The 21,569-nt window shown below is 46.8% G+C and overlaps 2 long non-coding RNA genes across 6 annotated transcripts; one reads left to right on the top strand and one right to left on the bottom strand.

Moving 5' to 3' along the window:
- Positions 1-6,621: 6,621 nt before the first annotated feature.
- Positions 6,622-15,682, bottom strand: LOC103557158 (uncharacterized). 5 transcript variants are annotated; one of them, XR_011523193.1, is made up of 7 exons: positions 15,319-15,426; positions 12,950-13,166; positions 12,733-12,835; positions 11,428-11,495; positions 10,365-10,470; positions 9,735-9,795; positions 6,622-8,237 (listed from the first exon to the last, which is right to left on the bottom strand). It is a non-coding gene; the product is annotated as an uncharacterized lncRNA (long non-coding RNA). The 5 variants fall into 5 exon arrangements; XR_011523195.1 differs by having other exon boundaries at positions 13,053-13,166; positions 15,319-15,422; XR_011523194.1 differs by lacking the exon at positions 15,319-15,426 and adding an exon at positions 14,750-14,925.
- Positions 10,136-13,261, top strand: LOC139073962 (uncharacterized). The gene is made up of 2 exons (XR_011523192.1): positions 10,136-12,051; positions 12,746-13,261. It is a non-coding gene; the product is annotated as an uncharacterized lncRNA (long non-coding RNA).
- Positions 15,683-21,569: the final 5,887 nt, after the last annotated feature.

Genomic DNA, 21,569 nt, shown 5'->3' with positions numbered 1-21,569 from the left:
TCTGGAGGCTCTTGTGCTCCCGGCTGCGGCAGGCCACCAGGAGTCAGGGGCCCAGGATGGCACAGAGTATTTTTATCTAAGATGTTTCATGCTTTCCAGGCAGTGAGGAGCAAGGAGCCCCAACGCCTGTGCATCTGTGGGCCTGTTCTGTGTTCTCTCAAATGAGACGTGGCCCTCTTCCAGAGCCCTGAGGAGATCTCGGGGAGCAGGTGACAGATACCCTTAGGCCACCTTCATCAGCTTGCTGAGAGAAGGGGGACATTAGATAAAGAAAAAGGACCATTGTCATCGACACAGTGTTACCCAGTGACCTCAGGATGCAAAAATAAATGAGACAGAACCTTGAACTTCAAGGGCAATAAAGGAAAGACAAGCACTCCAATAATAATGATGACAAACAAAACATGCAGGTAATGGGAAACTGAGGAAGTGACAATGTCACATGCTTTTATAGTCAGAGACCAAAATGAGCACAGTGCCCTGTACACAGCAGGTGCTCAATGCACGTGTTGAACTGAATTCCTGGTAGGAGAAGTAAAGTGGTGGGGGAATCCGTGAGCCCCTGGGGAAGATAAGTTCTTTCTTTCCTGACTTTCTGCCTCCACAGATCAGTAATAAAGAGACAGTAATAACCCAGAAGCAGTGCTTTAAAAATTTGTGAGCAATCCTAACCATGAACTTGATTTTCTTGGCTTTTTGAAACAACGGGTGTGGGCACAGCTGTCTGCAATTCCTGGTGGCTCAGTGAAGAGAGAATCCAGTATGAGAGAGGAGGCCCTTGGGGTGAGGTCCTGCCGTGTGAAGCCAGGGGACGGTCAGCTCATGCACCCCAGCACCAGAGCCTCCATCTCCCCAGGCTTTGCTGCTAGAAGTGTCAAGTCCTTGTTTCTTTATACATTTATTGATTTGTCTATCATTTACCAACTGCCTACCACGGGCCCAGGAACAGGGAATGGGTGAAGTGGAACTCCCCAAGAAAGCTAGACCAGAAAAAGGGAGAGAGACTCCTGTCTTGAGGTCCCAAGGCTCAGAGTGGGGAGGGCAGCAGGTGGGTGGAGGGACACACATCTCCAAATACGGCTCAGCCTCAGCTCCGGGCCAGATCAGCATCGAAGCAGCTGCGCCTATTTTGGGCCCGGGGTCTCTGCCCCGTGGCAGCGGGTGTCGAGACCTGAAGAGCAAGGCATAATACCTGGTGCTTATTTTGAGGGCATCTTGGCATCATTCCCAGGGGCAAAAGCCAGTATTTCAAACAATGGTCCATGGCCAGAAACATAAAATTTCCTCCTTTTTCATTTCCACTGGGGGCCCACCAGCCTGTGGCTGTCTGAGCCTTTCTCTTCTCCACCCTACAGGCTTGCTGGGGTGACTTGCAGGTTTGGTGAAGGGGGCAGGTTTGGGACGTGTGCCCCTCTCTGGGCTGTAGAGGGTGGGGTACACGTCCCACTCACTATTCACATCCCGCACCGGGGGAAGCCCATGGAGCAGAGTCAAGTCGGGGAGGCAGAGAGAAGTCACCCCTTTCTTGTCACCCACCCGAAGGCTTAGTGTCCAGGTGGTGCCTGACTGTGACAATGAAGGAACGGCAACAGGAGCCAGTTAGCAGAGCTGCGTGCTGCCAGACGCAGTTTTCTGCCATCCTATAATGTCCGCCACCCGGGATCCTTTCTACCACCATCACAAGATTCAGCAAAGGCCGTAGCCTTCAGACATGATGATCCCTTGTTGGAAAGCAGATTAAAAGGACACGAGTTTTTACCTTAGAAGTGACTTACTTTCAGTCCCACAGTAAATCCAGACCCCAGGGTCTTACATATAATGTAATGAGTGATGGAGAAATACACCTGATTAATTTTGATGTGGCTATAATTAATCTCCCACAGCCAAGGGCATGCAGCCCCATGTGGGTCATTCTCACCTTTGGAGAGGCTCCACGGGACGTGGCAAAACAAGGGCCATTCCTTTTGGGAAGATCAGTGCTTCAGCCAAGACCTCAGCAGGTCCCGTTGCAATTGGAGGGAGCCTGACATGTGCCTCCCACCGCCTGTTTCTTGCACACTCCCGCCTCCCCCCCACCGTGTCCCCTTAGGGAGGGTCAGAGTGGCAGCACCAGCTGGGCTGCCCCCAAGCCTGGAATCAGTCCTGTCGGCAATGAGGGGCCCCCAAACTTCTGAACCCCAAAGACCTCCATGAGCTGGGATGCGGACTCCTGACTCTGCTCCCCGGACGCTTCCGCTGTTCAGTGTTGAGTGCGTCGGTGGTTAACGCTCACTCAACCTGGGTTCCCGCCCACCCTTCTTCCCTTCCACCCTGTCTTGCCTTGTAATCCCAAGCAATCTATCACCTTTGTTTCACTGTCTGAAATATGGGGTTGAAGACAAACACGGGCTTTTTTTTGTGGCTCTAGCCATCTCTGTAAGGAAATATTAATAGCAGTTTCATGTTTTAAATCATCCTGAGTTCCTGAGATAAAAAGACAGTTTGAGTAGTAATCATTACTCTACAGCAAAAGGAAGAAGCAATTTTGACAGGTCCCTTCCTGCCGTTCATGGTTCCATTTAAAGGCTGGTGATACGAAGGTGTGGTGATCTGAGCTACACACAGTTCACTAGCCATTTGGCCAAGAGGATGTCTAGGGTTCGAGGCAACCAACATCGCAGCCGAGTCCATTCAAATTAGCTGACATAGCTCAGTCCTCTTAGCTAGGCCTATTTGAAACACAACTCTGACCTAGCACTGCTCTGTGCAGACACCATCAACGGCCCCTCTGCCTGTCAGGGGAGCACCCGCGCTCACACGCCCACACGTGGCTCTCCTCTGCTCCTCCTGCCCGGCCTCCTCCACTAGCTGAAACCCTAACCCATCGCCAGCTCTCGGGCCTCCACATCCACTGGTGGTCATGCCCTGATCCTCTGTACCCATTTCAGGGGGCACGTTTTCATTCCCGCTACTTTCTAAGGAGGAGATGTGACTTACCATCTTACTCATCTTTGTATCACGGTTCCTACCCCCATACGTTGTATTTTCAAATTAGTCGTTGGAAGAACACTGAACCAGGAATGAGAACATCTGGGCTCCAGTCTTAACTTTGCTTCTAGATCCTTTTGTGGTTTCAGGTCCTTACCTGAAAAATGAGGTCTGCGCTATCCGAAGGGGCTTCCTAAACTTAGCAGGGCACCAGAACTGTACCGTGTACTTTTTAAAAATACAGAATTTAGGGCTCCACGCCAGAGAGTCAGATTCAGTGGGTGGGAGTTGGGGCCTGGGACTCTGCATTCACAGCCTCCCTGGCAAGTCCAGTGCTCTCCCCAAAGGCAAACTCTTAGAGCAGCTACTTAACAGGCAGGTTCCTGGGCTCTGTGGCAGATCTACTAAGTGGGGATTTTCATGGCAGGGTCCTGCTAACATGTGCGGTTAACAAGCACTCCTGGTGGTTTTGATCATTAAGTCCGTCTGGGAAACAGAGGCCTAGCTCCCTGCTACACAGAGTGGTCCAAGGACCAGCAGTGTCATTGTCACCTGGGAGCTTGTTAGAAATGCAGAGTGTCAGGCCTCTCCGCAGAGGACTGAATCAGAGTCTACATTCTAACAAGATCCCCAGGCAACTGGCAGGCACGAGAGTTTGAGAGTGTGGCTCTCGATCAGGCTTCTCAAACTTTAACATGCCTCAAACTCCTTGGGAGGGCCTGTTAAAACACACATCACTGGGCCTCCCCTCCTCCATTTTCTGATTCTCAGGCCTGAAAGGGGCTGAGACTTCACATTCCTAACAAGTTCCCAGGTGATGCTGATGCCGCTGGTCCACGGACCCCACTTTGAGAACCACTGCCCTACGTGAGTTCTCAGAATTCTTCTAGTTCTAAGAGCCCTTTTTTGTCGTTTAAATTCTCTGAGTGAAACCTCTGAGTTTTTTTCTTGTTAATCTACTTGGGCACTCGCAGACTCCTTTTCACTCACCTTGCATGTCTAAGGTTCTATGAATTGATTATCACTGTAACTATTTAAGTGCTAAACTGTTTGGCACAGACTGTATTTGTTATAAAACTTTGAAGAATAAGCCACATCACTGACTCTGGGGCAGTCATCCGTACGGAGAAATTCTTTCCTCCACTCCCCACTGGACTTGGGGACATGCCGGGCGGGACTGCACTGAAGTTGCATGGAGCTCCTGGCAGGGGTATGTTTTGTTTCTCCCAGAGCTAGTTTCCTCACTCAAGTCCCTGAACTAGAGACTTGGGCACAAGATGGCGGAGAGTACAGGAGCCACACAGATGGTCTAGGCCGACCTCCTTATTTCCCAGATGAGGACGTACAGGATAAGTGACTGCTTCGAGGTCACCCCCCCCGACCCCCCCGTCCTCCCCCCGACCCCACCCCCGCCCCCAGCCCTGGCAGTGCGAAGACTCTAACGGGAATTTCCTGCCCTGGGGGTACCCAGCCACAGGAATAAGAGTCACAGAGACACTCCCTCACACTCCCCACGTCCCGGCCCATCTATTCACACAGTCCTTGGCTGCCCCGCCTCAACTGTGTCCCATGAGACTGACAAAGCCTCTCACCTGGCCAGCTCCAGGCATCCCTGTTGCTCTGCCTGGTGCCACCTTTCACTCCTTGGCGCTGGAGTCTCCCGCTAGGTGGCACCACTGCTCTGTTAGCCAAGACAGTCCCCAGTCAGGGACTAAAGTGATAAGTTCTCTATGTGCCAAAGCTGATGGTGGCTCTGGGGAAGTACTTGTGGAAAGTGGGAGGAGACCCCCCCCGCCCCGGCCCTTTGCCCTCGCTTTGGGAGAGCAGCCCAGAGCAGTGCCCCGTCACATGGAGCTGAGGCAAAGGAAACCCACTAATACTAATCCTGTCTTAATTGCAAATATTGATGTTTTGTTCATCATGGATTCTTTTGCATTAATTTTTTTTTTCTTAAAGATTGGCACCTGAGTTAACAACTGTTGCTAATCTTTTTTTTTTTTCCGCTTTATCTCCCCAACCCCACCCCCGTACATAGTTGTATATCTTAGTTACAGGTTCTTCTAGTTGTGGGATGTGGGACGCTGCCTCAACGTGGCCTGACAAGCGGTGCCATGTCCGCGCCCAGGATCCGAACCCTGGGCCGCCGCAGCGGAGCGCGCGAACTTAACCACTCGGCCACGGAGCTGGCCCTTTTGCATTAATTTTGATTGAAAAAAATATTGCCTTGAAATGTTACTAATCTTATTAATTACCAAGTTTTTTGTTGTCCTCTTAAATTCTGCACTCATTCGCCTCACCCAAGTCCCAGCCTGTGTCAGGGCAGCACGGTTTGTACCAATCGCTGTTTCTGCTCTTACGACTGGCCCCTTCTCTCTGTGAGATCCCCACGCCGGGCAGGGCAGATGGGAGGGCAGCCCACCCTGGGGATGGAGGCTGTGGGCTCCTTGGTCACTGTCGCCGACAGGAGCCCAGTCCCTCTCAGGGTAAGCTCTGCCTCAGGAGGCCCCTCATTCTCCCCATGCATCCACCTCTGCCAGCCCACGCCCCCAGGTCCCCAAAGAGTCCTGAATCCCAACTGCCACTGCCTGGCCACAAGCCGAAGACCTTGCTATTGGAGGGGGTGTGTCTCCAGCCCCCAGCCCAGGGCATCACCTTGCCTTCTAGAACAGTCCCCTGCCCTTAGCATGGCTTGATTTAATTCGTTTCCTGAAGGAATCGAAGGCCCACCATCCCTTCGTGCATACTGTTTGGGCTTATTTCTTCTCTCCCTCTTGTTTTGGGAGGGACCTTCTTATTTCTCTCCCTGAACGAGCTTGTATTCTTCACAGCTTCCGGTGACATCTCTTTAGATGCTCCTAGTTTCTTCCTGTGGGCCCAGCTCCCTCTGCAGAGTTCAGTGAAAGAAAAGAAAGGGAAACAAGCCGCCCACGGAACCAAGAGAAACGGCAGTCAAAGCACCCAGTCTCTCCCGCCAGAACCACCCGGGAGCTCTGAAAATCCCACGGCCCGGCCCACACGCAAGACCAGTTAAGCAGAATCTCTGGGGGTGCAGCCCTTCCACTCTCCCCGGGCATCCTCGGTCTGTAAACCCCCTCAGGTGAAAAGTTCCCAGGCAATGGCGGGAACCCAGGTCCAGACAGGCTGGGGCCCAGCTGAGCCAAGGCTGACACCTACAGGCGAAAGCCGGTACTGCTACTGGGGACAGAAGGACGTCAGAGGCTCTAGGGACTCAGAACCTGTCTTCTCCCCACGAATGATTCTCCTGTTGTTTAAATTTCCCAGTGACGTCCAGTCTAAGCCCTTGCAAGGATGTTTCACCTCCACGTCAGCATTTTCACTGGTGGGGCAGCCCCTACTGGCTGGCAAAATGCTTTGCATGCAGCTGAATCCTGCTGGAGAAATCCGCTCCCCTGGCCCTATGTCTGCACACGGGAGACACACACAGGAGAAACCCACTCTCCCCGCTCTCCAGGATCATAAAGCAGCCACCGGATCCTTGTGCAACCACGCCTTTCATGGTGGAAGAGCCCAGGTCCTGCTCCCTGCCCCTCCTTCCACCTTGAGCTCTCTGGATATGCTTGACTGGCCATATCCCTTCATCGCATGTGACGCCCAGAATTTAGGCTAAATTTTAAAGTATATACAGAAGTAATATATGTTCATCATGAAAATATATTTGCCAGACATAAAACAAAATAGCAGTGCCCCTGTCCCCTCCATTCCCCTCTCATTCCTGCTGTCTGGGGTACCATTGGTAACAGGTTGGTGGCACCCAGAACTGAATGTCATATTCTTGCAGCAAGAGTGAAACGTCCTCCAAAATTGTCCCATTTGCAACAATATGGATGGACCTGGAGAGTGTGGTGTTAAGTGAAATACGCCAGAGACAGAAAGACATGGACAAAGAGAATAGATTAGTGGTTACCAGAGGGGAAGGGGGTTGGGGGTGGGCAAAAGGGACAACAGGGTACATATGTATGGTGATGGATAAAAGTTAGACTACTAGGGGTGAGCACGATGAAGTGTATTGAGGAATTGATAGACAATAATGTACGCCTGAAATTACACAATGTTATAAACTATTATGACCTCAATAAAATTACTTTTTTAAAAAAAGAGTGAGGGGCGGGCCCGGTGGTGCAGTGGTTAAGTTTGTACGTTCCGCTTCTGCCCAGGGTTCACCGGTTTGGATCCCAGGTGAGGACATGGCACCGCTTGGCACGCCATGCTGTGGTAGGCGTCCCACAAATAAAGTAGAGGAAGATGGGCACAGATGTTAGCTCAGGGCCAGGTTTCCTTAGCAAAAAGAGGAGGACTGGCAGTAGTTAGCTCAGGGCTAATCTTCCTCAAAAAAAAAAAAAGTGAAACGTCCTCTCTGAGCCTCAGTTTCTTCATCAGCAACATGCAAATAATTATAGCACCTTTCCTAGAGATTAACAGTGGGACACAAACAGAGGGCCACGCAAACTGCCTGTCACATATTAAGTGTTTACTGAGTGGTGGTTCTTAAAGGCTGACTGAATGGGTGCAACCAGACAGGGGCAGGAAGGACATTATTCTTCCTGCCTATTATGCGCACATCACAGCAGCATTGGCTTCATGTAGATTACTGAAATTAGTCCCAAAGCCCAAATGCTGACGGCATCTGCTGAGAAGTTGTAAATAAAAGAGGCTCCCCAAGGAATCCTTCGGGCCAATGTGCATTGGATGGGTTTACACCAGGGGGCAGTGCTGGGTCACTTATGGAGGGATTGCTTCCTGCTCAGCCAAATGCAGGCCCAGGCAGCATAGCTGCTGTGGAGGCTGTGGAGGCTGCCGCCATTCTGATTACCTCGGGTTGAGCCTGGGGGTATCCTGTCTGCTAGTCTGCCCAGGTCTGAGCTCAGCAGAGTCCCCTGGTGTCAGGTCCTCCAGGGCTGGAGGCACCCACTCTTCTCTGGTGCCCATCTGCAATTTACGGCCACTTCAATGTCTTCAAGCTCAGATTCTGTTCTCACTTTCCACAAGACTCATGTGTACATTGTGCTTCTCTCCACTCGCTCACCTGCGCCCGCGGCAGATCAATCCTAAATTACAGCGTTTCCCACAGAGCCTAGCCTCAGGATCTTTCTCAGCATCCCATGCTGGACAGTCGCTACCAACTGCTCAGCCTCGACACCGGAGCTTCAGTCACTGAACAGATCCTCACTGAATGTCTGCTATGTGCCAGGCGCTCTTCTCCTTGCCATCCTTTCCCTGCCCGAGTCAGGCCCAATGAAGGATTGGCTTCCCTGAAACAGAATGAATTGTCTTGGATCTCCACGCGCACAAGGATGCAGAGCTGCTCTCAGCAAGGATGCCCCAAACTTCTGGGCTTATTCTGACAACGAGAATAAGAGGAGAAGACCGGAAATCTCAAATTCCCATGACACACTCCTGGTCAGACCTGCCATGCTCCTCTAGCCAAATTCAGAATGGCGACAACTCCCTTCCTGCCAACCTGACTCAAAGCTCAAACAACCCCTGTAAGAGTCTGACCCAGATCCAAGGTAGGGCCCCAAGTTAGACTCTTCCCCTCCCCCCAACCCTACCAAAAGGTAAAGAAAATACTTCCAGAGATTCTTCACTTTCCAGGACAGTTCAGATGTCAAATACCCTCTCTCGCTGCCAAACATGCACATGCTCTTGGACTTGGCAGACCCGTTGGCTTAAGGGGCTGCCCTGCCCCACCCTGCCTGGAGGTTTGCATTTAAAAATGTTTTGATTATGCGTGCTTTTCAAGAGAAATAAGGGAAAGCGTTCTTTTACAATTCTGCAATTTTAGAGAAAGGGAAGTCAAAAAAGTTCTTGACATGAGAGGTACAGACTATTTTAAGAAAGAGGAGAGGATACAAGAAAGGATACTAGGAATCAGAGGGTTTAATACTGCTTAACCCAGAGAGATCATAAAACCCTTGTGGGGGATTTATCTCTAAGATGGAATCTAGCTGACTGAATGATACGAGATGCTCAGGAGAGCAATAAAAGAAGGGAGGATTTCGGCCTGTTTAATCACTCCTGGAGAAGGAGAGAAACACACCAAAGAGGGTCACAGTTGAGTTACATCATGAGCCAGGGTCAAGAGAAGACATGGGACCTCAGGCCTGATCTAGTTTATGTACTAATGGTCCAACTTTGCACAAATGGGAGAACTAGAAAACAAAGGATGGTTAAACAGGAGTTAAAGGTCATAAGACAGGGTATTCAAGAAGTTGCCCTATGGCCTGAGCAACAGAGCTCTGACAAGGTCACGTACGTCTCAATGGGCCATGGAATCTAGAGACAACAGACTCCCTCAATGTTTCTTGAGGTCACTGTGAGCATGCTGTCAATAGCAATAAGCCTAAATTATCAAGAAAAAGTAAAATATTATTGACTCTACCCTTTTTAAGAGGATAGGAACAAAAGATCACATATTATGTGATCCCATTTATGTGAAATGTCCAGAATAGGCAAATCCATAGAGACAGAAATAGATTACAGTGGGAGTGACTGCTTAATGGGATGGAGTTTCTTTTTGGGGCATTGAAATGTTCTAATATTAGATTGTGGGTGATGTTTTCACATCTCTGTGATATACTAAATAGCAGTGAACTTCTAGTAGGTGAATGTTATGGTACATGAAAATCATCTCAGTAAAGCTGTAACAAAAAAAAGAAGAAGGTAGGAAGGTATGTAATACAACTTATAAATATTCCATTAGAAATTATTCCAAACTTCAGCAATATAAAGGGATTATATTCAGTTACCTGGGGAATTCGCAGTGTGGAGAATTTCGTTCTCAGACAGTGCTGGAAAAATGAAGTGTTTCTATATAACCAACAGAATTCAGTAAAGAGATTAGAGAGAGAAAGTACAAAATATACCCTTAATTCAAGAGAATTATAGACTCATAGAGAAGGGACTCAGAAGATCACATGATCATTCAGACACAATCTCTTTTTTTTAATGGATGAAGAAACAATCTAAAATAGCACAGAAAGTTTTAAAATAGAAAATAATGTCTCTTTCCTACCCCAGTTCATCAGTCCCTTCCACTAAGGTAGTCACTGTTTCTAGTTTCTTGTATACCATTCCATAAATGTTCTATTTGTGTGCAAGTACTTACACACATATGTGTGCACACACACACTTCCTCTATGGTCCAATTAGACTAAAAGTAGAGGAGGAAAAATGTAAACTAAACTTAAGGAAGAGCTTCCTTAATATAAGAGCCAGTCCTCAGAGTTCCCCTAACATTTTTCTATAGTAGGAGCACTTCCTTTTATTTAAGCACACTAAAAAACAGGAGGCAGCAAGTGGTGGAGCCTAACAAATGTATGCCTGAAATCAGGGATGGGCAACCTCGTGGCACATGAGTGACTCTGAGTGATACTCACATAGCCCATTGAGTCAAGGGCACACAAAGATCTAGCAACACACCCACAGCTCAGTTTGGTCCCGCAGCATCGCATTCTGTACTTTTCTTTAGACAAACAGCAGCACCTGTGCAACACAAATACATCTCAGTCCCTCTGATCCCAGTTTATGTGGAAGCTCAAAACTGTCCTGTTGGGGGTGGGAGACGGAGGTGCGTGCGGGAAGATTATGGCTGACACACATGGATTGAAGCATTGGCGTGAGGCACGGGGAAGGTGGCTAATTCCGTGTATTGAGGTTAAGTGGAGATGGTGTATCAGGAAAATCACAGGTAGCATGATTATTGGGAACATTGGCAGGGAAAAGGCAACATAATCACAGGGCTCCATATAAAGCTGGGCTTCTAATCAACTATAAGATGAAATGTTGGTCTATCAGGTAATATGGCTCTTAGCACGGTAACAAGGCTCTTGCCTTGAAAGATGGTACCAAAATAGAAGGAATACAGTCCACACTGCAAAGTCCCCTTGAAGATTCTTCACCCTCCAAAGTATTTTTAGCTGTGGTAACCGTAGATGGTGGACAAAGATCTACAGCCCTCAAAATAAGACGGCTCCTGAAACATAAGGTCAGCAGATGCCATCTCCGTAAAGCAAGCCTGCAAGAAGGAGGGGATTAGCTGTCTCCAGGGCAGCTTTCCAGAAGTAACCCATCTTGTGGAGTGATTTGGAATGACCTATGAGGAGATTAAAGTGCCTGTCCTGAGAATGTCATTAGCAAGCTGCCTAACTCAACGCAAAATAACCCCACACTTAGGAAGCTGTGTGTTGTGGCAACGAGGGTAACCGGCAGGGTGGTGGTCTGCACGCGTATCTGAAAAAGGAGAGTTGGAAAATGAAACTCTGTCGGTGTGTCACCAGGAGGTCCATCAGGCACGCTGGTTCCGAATGATTGATCCTGTTCCTTTACGTGAAAATAGCCTTTAGGCAATGGAGGCCGGGCTGTCAGATCATCAGAACTTGATAGGAATAGCACATTAGAAGACACAACTTTTGTTCTGTGCTCACTTAGTAACTCCCTTACCTCATTCACCAGCAAGAGACTGCACTGGGACAAAGACTGCTTCCACTTCTTGGACCCAGAAGAGCTCCCTTTAGAAACAAATAAAGCGGAATTCAGGTGTAAAAGTCAGTCTCTTGTGAGTTTGGTTACTAATTTCTGACCAGGTGATTGACCTTAGATGCCCTGATAAGTCACGCTCCTGAACTTCAGTCTAGCATTCTTTCATCCACCATTTCTTGAGCACCTCCTCTACACCAGCACTGTGGTAGGAACCAGTAAAACCCAGAGAAAGGACAGAGTCCCTGCCCTCAGGGAGCTTCCAGACCAGCGTTGACCCAAGCCTGCACAGTGGTTAAATATCACACTTGTTATGGCTGGCCTGAGGGGACAGCGAGCATCCTCCACACTTACTGAATCCGTACTGACCTCACATTTATAGTCTACCCACAGGATCAGAAAATCCATTCATCTGAGACCTGGGAGGAACCACAGACATCATCATATCTAGTGGTTCTCGATTTTGCCTGCACACAATCACCTGGAGAAGCTTTTAAAAAATACTGATCCCGGCTCCAACCCCCAGAGATGTTCATCGAGTTGGTCTGGAGCAGATGCCAGGCCTCAGGATTTTTAAAGTTCGTCCAGGTGAGTCAGAGGTGAAGGCAGGGCTTAGAGTCACTGATCTAGTCTAGTGCTGTATTTCCCAGGGGGTGAACCGAGACTCAGGGAACTGAGGGGACGGGCCCGAAGTAACACTCATGTCAGTGTGATGCCCGTGTAGGTTCAGAGACTTACAGCACATTAAGCCAGGCTACGCTTTGGCCAGGTGGCGTCTCCCACATCTAGTCATCTGCACGTGATCCTCGTTGTATTTGCCGTGGACACATGCACATTTCAGACTTAATATTTTTTCTTTAAAACCGATGATTTTTTTGAATTTAAATGCTATGTTAGCCTTATCCTCAGCAATAAAATTTATGAAATATATTTAAAAATTAATAACTCTTAAGATGAGACAGATTGAACAGTAGGCCACCTTAGTTCGTGTTGCATATCACGCCCAGTACACGTAGCCCACTTTGGGACGCACAGCATGGAGGTGTTGGTGGCACTGGCAAGGCTTGGGAAGGTCTGGCACAGGTGTCCTACACCTCTGCAGCAGGTGCTCACATGTGGGGCTGAAGAGAGTTCAGGTGACCACAGGTACCAGGCAGCAGCTGGTCCTCAGGGAGCCTGTCAGTCCGTGGTAGCACTGAGAGTGGGAGGGTGATTTATGACAGGGTTGGAGGGTGGAAGGAGGGGCAACGACAGCAGGATTTATTTTACCTCTTCTGGAAAGGCCACAGGTCACTCCATACCAACAGACTATTAAAATGAAGCTGCCGATCCATCACCTGGAATCTGCTGATGCAAACGCACTGAAATTGATCTAGGAGGAGGGAAAAAAACACCATTACAAGATGCTCATCAAGCAACACCACGGAGACATCCTTCCGTCTGGGTTCATAAAGATGCAGGACTTTTAATCTATCATTCTATTTACCAAGACATTTTCTTTCTTGAATAAGCTCATTGATCCTGATATCTTGTTTAACAGGTTCTAAACTGATATGCAATATTCTGAGAGCAAGAAGGGAAAAAATTACTGGTTCACCAGTCCTCCCTTCAGTTCCACTTCAGGATGCGTTAGTTCTTTCAGTTCTGACCAACAAGTTCTTCATAATCAGGGCTTTGACTAAGAAGTTTCCTGGTTTTTAAATCTGGGAGAAAAGTGGCAAAAGGAAGAATTCATCCTCACATGAAATGAGATGAGCCAGAACCCTTATTAAAACCAACCTACCCGGAGAAAACCTAAGACTTTGTACGTTTCTCTCTCACTCTTGAGTTTTACAAGGAGTTTCAATGACACAGTGGGTCCACTGCTAAGACGGTCCCTGGGGTGGGCTCTGATTCACGTGCACAAGGAGACGCAGACAAGGATGTTCAATGCAGCAGTTTTTACAACAGGGGAAAATCAGAAATGCCTTGAATGCCAATCAATAAGAGAATAGATAAATAAATTGTAGTGGAGTTACACAATGGAATGATATACAGCAATGAAAATGAGTGAACCAGAGCTACATGTATCAACTTAGATAAATCTCAAAGAAAAGTTGATGAAAAACAGCAAAAAGTAATTATGTATACAGCACCATACTATTTTGGTATAGTTTTAAAATATAAAATAGTAGTGCATATTGTTTATGGATACACACAGAAAACAAAGGTATAAAACATTGGACAGGAAAACGCACACTGCCTTCAGAGAAACAGCTGCCGTTGGGATGGCAGCAGGAGATAAATAACTGTAGTGTTTTATTATTATTATTATTTATTGCAATTATGTTTAAGGATCTGAAGCAAATATGGAAAAATAACACTTATTAAACCCAGATGGTGGGTCATGAATATCTTTTAAATTATTTTCCAGATTTTTCTGTCAACCTGAAACTTTCGTAGCTGAAAAAAAGTTTTTTAAGCTATTGAAGCTCTGAATTAAATGCACATGTATGAATTCATCTGGTGGAGACATTCACCTATGACAGAAAGTCCTGGTGACTACTAAGGGGCAAATGCAAAGCTCAACTTTTGTCAGGTGGACTGACACGTGTAAAATCGGCAGAAAGGATTTGCTAAAGACAAGAAAATAATATTCAATTAACAAAATTTTATACAAGTAAAAAAAGTGAGCTAAAAGTGTTTCACTTAGTGACGCAGCTTTGCTTTTTAAAAACAAATGGCAAAAATATTTTTAATTTTTTTTCCTGAATTTACTTTAAAAATGACAAAATTAACATACACTCATTTTAACAAGTCTAGCTATATAGAGACAGTTAAAAAAGTTGACAGGCTCCCATCTCTTGTTCCAATTCCACCTCCATCACACAGGCTGACCAAGGTTTATAATTTTATATGTACCCCTTCAACTCTTTCTCTATTACATTTTAAAAAATTGCTTTGTGCATTTTTTAAACAATTCAATTTTCATAATTGAAAATAATTTATTTTTATCACTGCCAACACAATCCATATTCGTTTTAGAAAAATACAGGAAATGCAAATGAGCAAAAACAAGGTAAAACAAAAACGTTTAAGTGGGCATGCATTTTAATTCACTGTTTGAAAAAGCTTAATACATATTTAATTCCTGAATCAAAGCTTTAGAAGAAACTCCACTTGGCAGCTCACAAATGGCTGGCTTTGTTTACAATAGTCGCCTGTCGTGAGAGGACCTGCATGACCAGCCAGAATGGTTTCCACTTCAGGCAGGGTGTAATTTGGGCTGGTAAATCAGCAGTCATACCCTGGGGCTCAAGGTGGGGTGCCACCCTTGTCCCCCAAAGTATAGCAGCCGGTATGGTCAGGGACACGACGCTCCTCTCCTTTCCACCAGGCTGCTTGACAGCTGTGGCTCAAAGTGTCCTGCTTCACTCCTTCTTTGCTCCCCCCACCTCTTGTCACTGTCCTTCTTTCTCCTCTGTCCTTCTCTCTACCACCTCCCTTACTCTACTCCTTTCCTTTCTCCATCTGGCAAAGTGTCCATGTCACTCACTTCTTGGGTAACTGGAGCCCTTCAGCTGTTTGGGTCCCTGTTTGGAAGGACATCTCAGCACTTTCTGGGGCTCCTGGGGCGGCCAACTGCCCACAAGGCTTCATGTGTCAAAGCAGGAGGCTGACGCAGATCTCCTTACAAGAACTTTGCGCGAGCAATGAAAGTTACCTTAGGTGCTGAAAAAAAATCTCTCCAGAACTGCCCCAGGCCCTTTCTGAGACCTCTATTTCAAATTAAAACTTTCCCCTTTCACAGTTTGGGGACCCATCGTGTACCCCTGGAGGATGTGTGGGGGGAAAAGCTACAAGGAAAATACTCACAGGCAGAGTTACCTCTCCGGGAAGAGGAAGGCCCGAGACAGGTGCAGGTCGGCAGAAGCAGACTCAGGAAACAGGAGAAGAGCAGGGACATTTTAGGCAAGAACGATCACTCCGTCCACCTGTGAAGAGCTTCAGATTGGGGGTGGGACGTGCCTGGGTGAGCGGAGGGTTCAATCTCTTGTCTCTTCCCTTCCTTCCTGCACATCTTTCTTTCTTTATTTTGTGCTTCTACTCAATCTTAAATGCTCTTCTCCAAAACAGGTTGTTTGGAAATAGGTGAGCATTACCAGTCTTGCCCCAAATTATTTGGATAGGCTTTCGCAGGACAACTGCTGGTGTAAAAATCAACAACTCTCATAGAAGGTACAACGCCAAGAGGGAACCCTAACCTAAGCTATGGACTCGGGGTGATGATGACGTGTCAATGTAGGTCCATCAACTCTAACAAACGTACTGCTCTGGTGGACACTGTTGCTAGTGAGGCAGGCTGTGTCTGGGGCGGGTAGGAATTATATGAGAACTCTCTGTACTTTCTGCTCAATTTTGCTGTGAATGTAAAACTGGTCTAAAAAAGTTGTCTATTTTTTAAAAATTTTTTAAAGGTTACAACCACTGCCGGGAGGTAGAAACACTCCCTGTACCTCCTCATACAATGTAAACGTTAAACACAGAAAGACAGAAAGGGAAAGAAACAAGGACTTCAAAGACAGTCCCCAGGGTCTAATATCAGCAGGCACCTAGTAATCATGTGGGGACAAGGCGCCTGGGACGGGGGACACTTTCCCTTGCTTGGCGCCAGAAACCCTTGGCATTATCAATTTACACAGGGAGAAGCAAGAACGTCTTCATAATCCAAGGCTTGGGCTCCTCCTCCTTGATCCCTGTGGGGAAGGAAATCTGAGGACATTGCAAATCTGGCCAAGAAATGGGGCCAAAGCTGTAAATCCCAACAGGGCTGTTCTCAGAAACCAAGCCATGGGATCATCTGGCCTCAATTGATCTACCTGACCCTGGGCTTCTCTAGCAACCCCGACCAAGGAAATGTTATCAATCATATGTTATTCACCAGGTATTATTAATCATCTATTCTTATGAACTCAACATTTGTTGAGTACTGACTGTGTGCCAGCCGACATTTGTTGAGTGCGTCGCATACCTTCTCTTACTTGTTCCTTATGTCCCTACTTAAGAAGGTGCTACTCTTATCCAGTTTTTACAGATAATGAAACTGAGGTTTAGGGAGAATAAATAATTTTCTAAAGCCACAATTATGGTAAGTTTCAGAGCCAAGAAAAAAACTCAAATCTATCACACACCAAAACCCACACTTTTACCTCCTAAATCCTGTGCTCCGGGTCTCAGTAACACTACAGGAGTAAGGGTGAGCAGAAGAGCGCTTGGGTTTTTCTAGTGGTTCCATCCATTTCTTAGTGTCCAGAACTGGACTAAGAAGGCCTTTTGTCTTTCACGTCTACAAAGCCCTCCAGATTTTTCTGTGCTCACTCTCCCTGCCACACCCCACACAATAGCCACCCTGGACAACTTGCTTTTCTCCAGACTCATCAAGCTTTCCTATATCTCTATGTGGCATATGTTGCTTATGTGGTTCCACCCGCTGGGAATGACTTTTCTCTATTTTCCGTCTGACAAAGCCCCCTTTCGAGAATAAATTCCAATGTGGTCCCCTCCTCGGCGAAAACTTTCCTAGTCTTGCAAGAATTACTTTTCCTCTCCCCGCTGTGCTTTCACCACATTGTGTTAGACCCTCAATTCTAACCCCTAGCATATCGATCTTTGCTATTTCTGCTCAAGTCTGTCCTTCCGCCTGGACTCTGTAAGACAGGAGTTCATCTCTCCCCTTATCTTACTCATTTTTGTAGAGAGTAGGTACCGGAACTATTGACCTAAATGCACATCAGGTGCCCTTTATAGAGAGGAAGGATAGTACTAGTGTACAAATGGATAGTGGGTGCTCAAAATATCCATTGTATGAGTTGTATGCATAAAGCAAGTTCCATTGGGCAATATCAGTAAGACTTTGGAGATCATTCTGCATTTGTGGACTCTAAGGCTCACAATGATTGGCTCAGAGTTATACTACCCAAATCACCAAAGAAACAATGGCAAAAGCTAAATCAGAACGAGTGTCTGCACTGAGCAAAGCCTCAATCTTAGCTTGTAACCTCCTAGTTGTGAATTTTGTTTTTATGAAAAGTGGTCCAAGATGGAAAGTATGTCCTGAAAACTGGATTTATTTGTGACACATGAGGGTCTAATGGGAAGATTTTTATTCAGAAGGATTCAAAGAGACTTTCCTCATCTACTGACTTCTAAGAGTCAAACATTCCCTCCCAGGACCTCTCAAGTAAGAGGGGAAATTGCTTCTTCCGGAAATAAGCAGAAACCAACTAGAAATAAGTTTTATTATAACTGTGTGGCAAATAATAGTCTTTCATGATGTGCCCCTATGCCCCTAAGAGGCCTTTCCAGTTCATTCTAAACTGGGTTCTACATCAATCAGAGACCAGAGAGCATGCTTACCCCAGGGCACATTGGTTGCTTGGCCTAGAGGCCATCTGGACTACGGGTCCTGGGAGGTTAGAGGCCTCTGATGTGAGAGGCTGGACAATGCTTTGGAGATGTGACTTGTGCAGCAGGGAATACTTAGGGAATTCAGCTGCTGAACTGGCCCCCAATTCAACTGGCAAAAGGATGTGTCCAATGACTAGGTCTGTGTCTACGCTCAAACTGTCTCGCAGACATTGCCCTCTCAGAGAGTAATTGTGAGATGGTAAAAAGGGGCTAAGCCAGGAGGCATAGACTCCGCCATTTCATCCTCTGTCTCCTCCTCCCGCCTCACCAGTTATATGTTATTGTCACACATACAATATTAAACTCTGGTCACTACACCAGGACATTGTTGGGCTTGATATTTCTGGCTGACTGGTGAAAACAGCTAGGTTGTGTGCTGAGAAATACTCAGCCCGGGTTATCTGTTGCTGTGCAAACGCAGAGCTTAGCTACGAGTCTAGCTTGGCTCATGATTCACGAGAGAGGTTGTTAGCATCTGGATGTTCTCTGCACATGAATTCGGGGGGGGGGGGTGCCATCAGCAGTGGTAACAGCAGCAGAGTAGGTCTGGAAATAAGCATGGGCTGGGAATTCTTTCAAGGAAATATCACTCCTAAAGCACCTACTTTCTACTGTTTAGAAACCATTTGGCCCCTTAGTGGGTGTGTCTTGGTTTCACTGAAGAAGAGCATCAGAGATCTTCATCCCTTCCCTATTTCAATGGGTGGCCACTACATGCACTATTTTATAATCCTGAATAGTAACCCTGGAAAGAAGTATGCCACTGGAAGGGTCAATTATGCTTAGCATTTCAAAGGTGTTTAGAGTAGTTTATGCTTCTTACAGTTCCACCAAAAGCTGAAGCAGGCCTATAGGTTCAGCTATTGTTGTTGGAGAGTGGGAGGTTTTACAAAGCTTTTCATTATACTCTTTATTAGACTTGATTCTCTTGAAAACTGATCTTGCACCATAATTGCTTCTATGAATGGACAGTCTCCCCAATACTGAAAACCACTCCTCCACTGGGGATTGCTGTGAGTGACTGTACATGGGCTTCTCCACGAGAGAATGCGAGAGCAGGGCCAGACGGGAGCCCTGGGATTACGACAACAATACACTCAGCAGCAGGGAAGGTGAAAGAGCGCCCCGCTAACAGGATGGAATGCTTTATCCACGTTCCAACAGCTTAAAAGAGGTGCCAGCTTTGGAATCCTACAGTGGTGAGGGCAGAGACTGGTCCCACTGCATTCCCGTGGTGGCCTGGGGAAAATTTAATATACAATGACTTCTGGCTTCCCAGCTGCTAAGCCTTACTGTAGGAATTGCCTGAATTTATTGAGCAGCTTCCAAAAGTTCCGAACATTTCACATGTGAGATCTCACTCATGTGGACAATGTTCCTCCAAAGAGGAAGTAAGTGCCCTGTTCTTGCTTCATTGAGTGAATGGTAACAGGGATTTGAAGGGAGCTGGCTCAGCACAGACCAACATGTAGGAAATGAAGGAGTTCCTTGTCCATTCTGGCTCTGCCGCAAAACTGCTATCAGACCACAGGTAAGTCATTCAGTCACTCAAGGAGCATCCATTCATTCATCAATTTGAGTGTCTAGTACATGCCAACCACTGTACTAGTCATGGAAAGTGAGATAGGCACGGAATCTGCCTTGTGGAGATGACAGTCTAGCAGTGGATTGCCTTATTATGTGCTAGATGCTGCAGGGGAAATACAATCATCTTTTAAAAATCCTTTTTTTAAAGGAAACCTATGATCACCCACATTCAAGCTCTTTCCTGCCTCAGGGCCTTTGCATTTGCTATTCCTTCTGCTTAATGTTCTTTTTCTGATTTTTGTATCACGGGCACTTTCTATCACACAGATTTCAACTCAAATGCTTTCTCCGTATCTTCCTTGAGCATCTTATCTAATGTTATCCCTCCCTCCTCCCCAGTCCCTTTATCACATGACCTTGCTTCATTTTCTTCACTCTTTGAAATTATTGCACTTATCCATGCACTTGTTGATTCTGTTTCACACACTTGAATATAAGCTCTATAGGGACAGCATCTTGTCTGTATCCCCAGAACCTAAAGAGCACCTGGGATGTAGTGAGCACCAACCCACATTTGTTGAGGACAGTCCAATACAACACTCCACAGAGAAGCACTTAGGGGAAGAAGAGATGACGGTTTGTAAACACTCAAAGGAGGAGTATGGTCAACTGGGTGGATCGGCAATGCTATGTGGAAGATTTAGATTGGGACCTGGATCTTGCCGAACAAAGAAAAGATGAACATGGCTGGGCCATATGAGGGCTCAGGAGGGCACGAGTGAAGGACTCAGAAGCAGGGAGGGGTTTTCAGAGCGGCTGGACCCCCATTCATGGAAGCAAGCAGCAAGCCTGAACGACGGGTTGGACTAGGCCACGGAGAGGCTTTGCGCCAGCTGTGGAGAACACTCTCCAAGAGGAGAAGGGTCACAAGAGTAGTCCGTTGCATCCCTGCTGAATAAAGCCTGAAGTTTGTTGTTGTTGTTTTAAAGGAACGACCATCCACATGTCTTAGAAAATGTCCTCCAGTGTTTAGACCTCTCGTTTCCTGTCTAGAATGTAAGTAGATCAATGGGAAGCTAGAGAGAGGATAAATAAACCCATTCATGGCCAACTTCTTCAGGGCTCTCCCAAAGCTGCCACGGTGTGAAGAGCCATGGGGACCCGTTGTAGGCACAGAGAGAAGGTCACAATGCTTCCCCAGGGACCCGTGTGGGAGGCATCCTGGCAAAGGTACACACAGCACGTTAGGTTCAGACCTGGGACAAAAGGACCATGAATCTGTTGGTATCTCAGGCACCTAACAAGGAGTGGGTACCAAGGAGCTTCACTTTTATGAGGACTGACTTTGCCATTTAACACAGTTTAAAGTAGATTGAAAAGGACAAATACAAACCTTTAGTCTGCAACCATTGTGGAACAGCAGAAGAAAAACCGATTAAAATTTTAGGAGTGAAAAGATAAACCCTTTCTTGCCTCTTTCTTCTTTAAAAACGTAAAGGCAAAAAAACTCTATTTTTACAGCCAAGGGGGAAACATTGAAAAAGGGTCTGTGTGCGTGTGAGGGGGAATGACACTGCAGAACTTAAAAAAGAACCTGATGATGTCGAACAGCAAATGTCTAACACTTGAAGCTTCCTTGACACAGATCAGCTTCTGTTTGCGGCACAGCAAACCATGTGCTGTATTCACTCACTCCTCAAGGATCATGCGCTCCTTTCCAAGTATTAAGATGTCAGCGAAAATCTACCTTCTGGGGAAATATAATCTGCTGGAGAAGAGCTGCTGACGCTCATAAAAATAGCTGTGAGACTTCACGACTCTGCTGGGACATGTACGACGAAGAAGGGGTCATGGAGCCCAGAGGAGAAAAGCAAAGTGGGACCCTCAAACCTCAGGCCGGCCAGAAACTCTCAGCCAGGGTCCAGAAGCCCTGGGGGTCTGTGGGAGGGCTCCCGGGTATCGAGAAACTCCCTGAAACTGAACAGAAACTTTGATGCTTTTGTGGAATTTTGGGGAGGGGGGAAACTTTCATCAAATTCTCAGAAGTCATGACCAAAACATGATTAAGAACCATCAGATTAGTATATTATTTCCATAGCTATCTTTTTCACTCACAAGATTAATTTTCATTA

The sequence above is a fragment of the Equus przewalskii genome, chromosome 10, assembly GCF_037783145.1.
Source record: "Equus przewalskii isolate Varuska chromosome 10, EquPr2, whole genome shotgun sequence".
Taxonomy (NCBI): Eukaryota; Metazoa; Chordata; class Mammalia; order Perissodactyla; family Equidae; genus Equus; species Equus przewalskii.
Note: the sequence above shows the minus strand (reverse complement) of the source record. Positions and strands in the feature narration are given on the sequence as shown.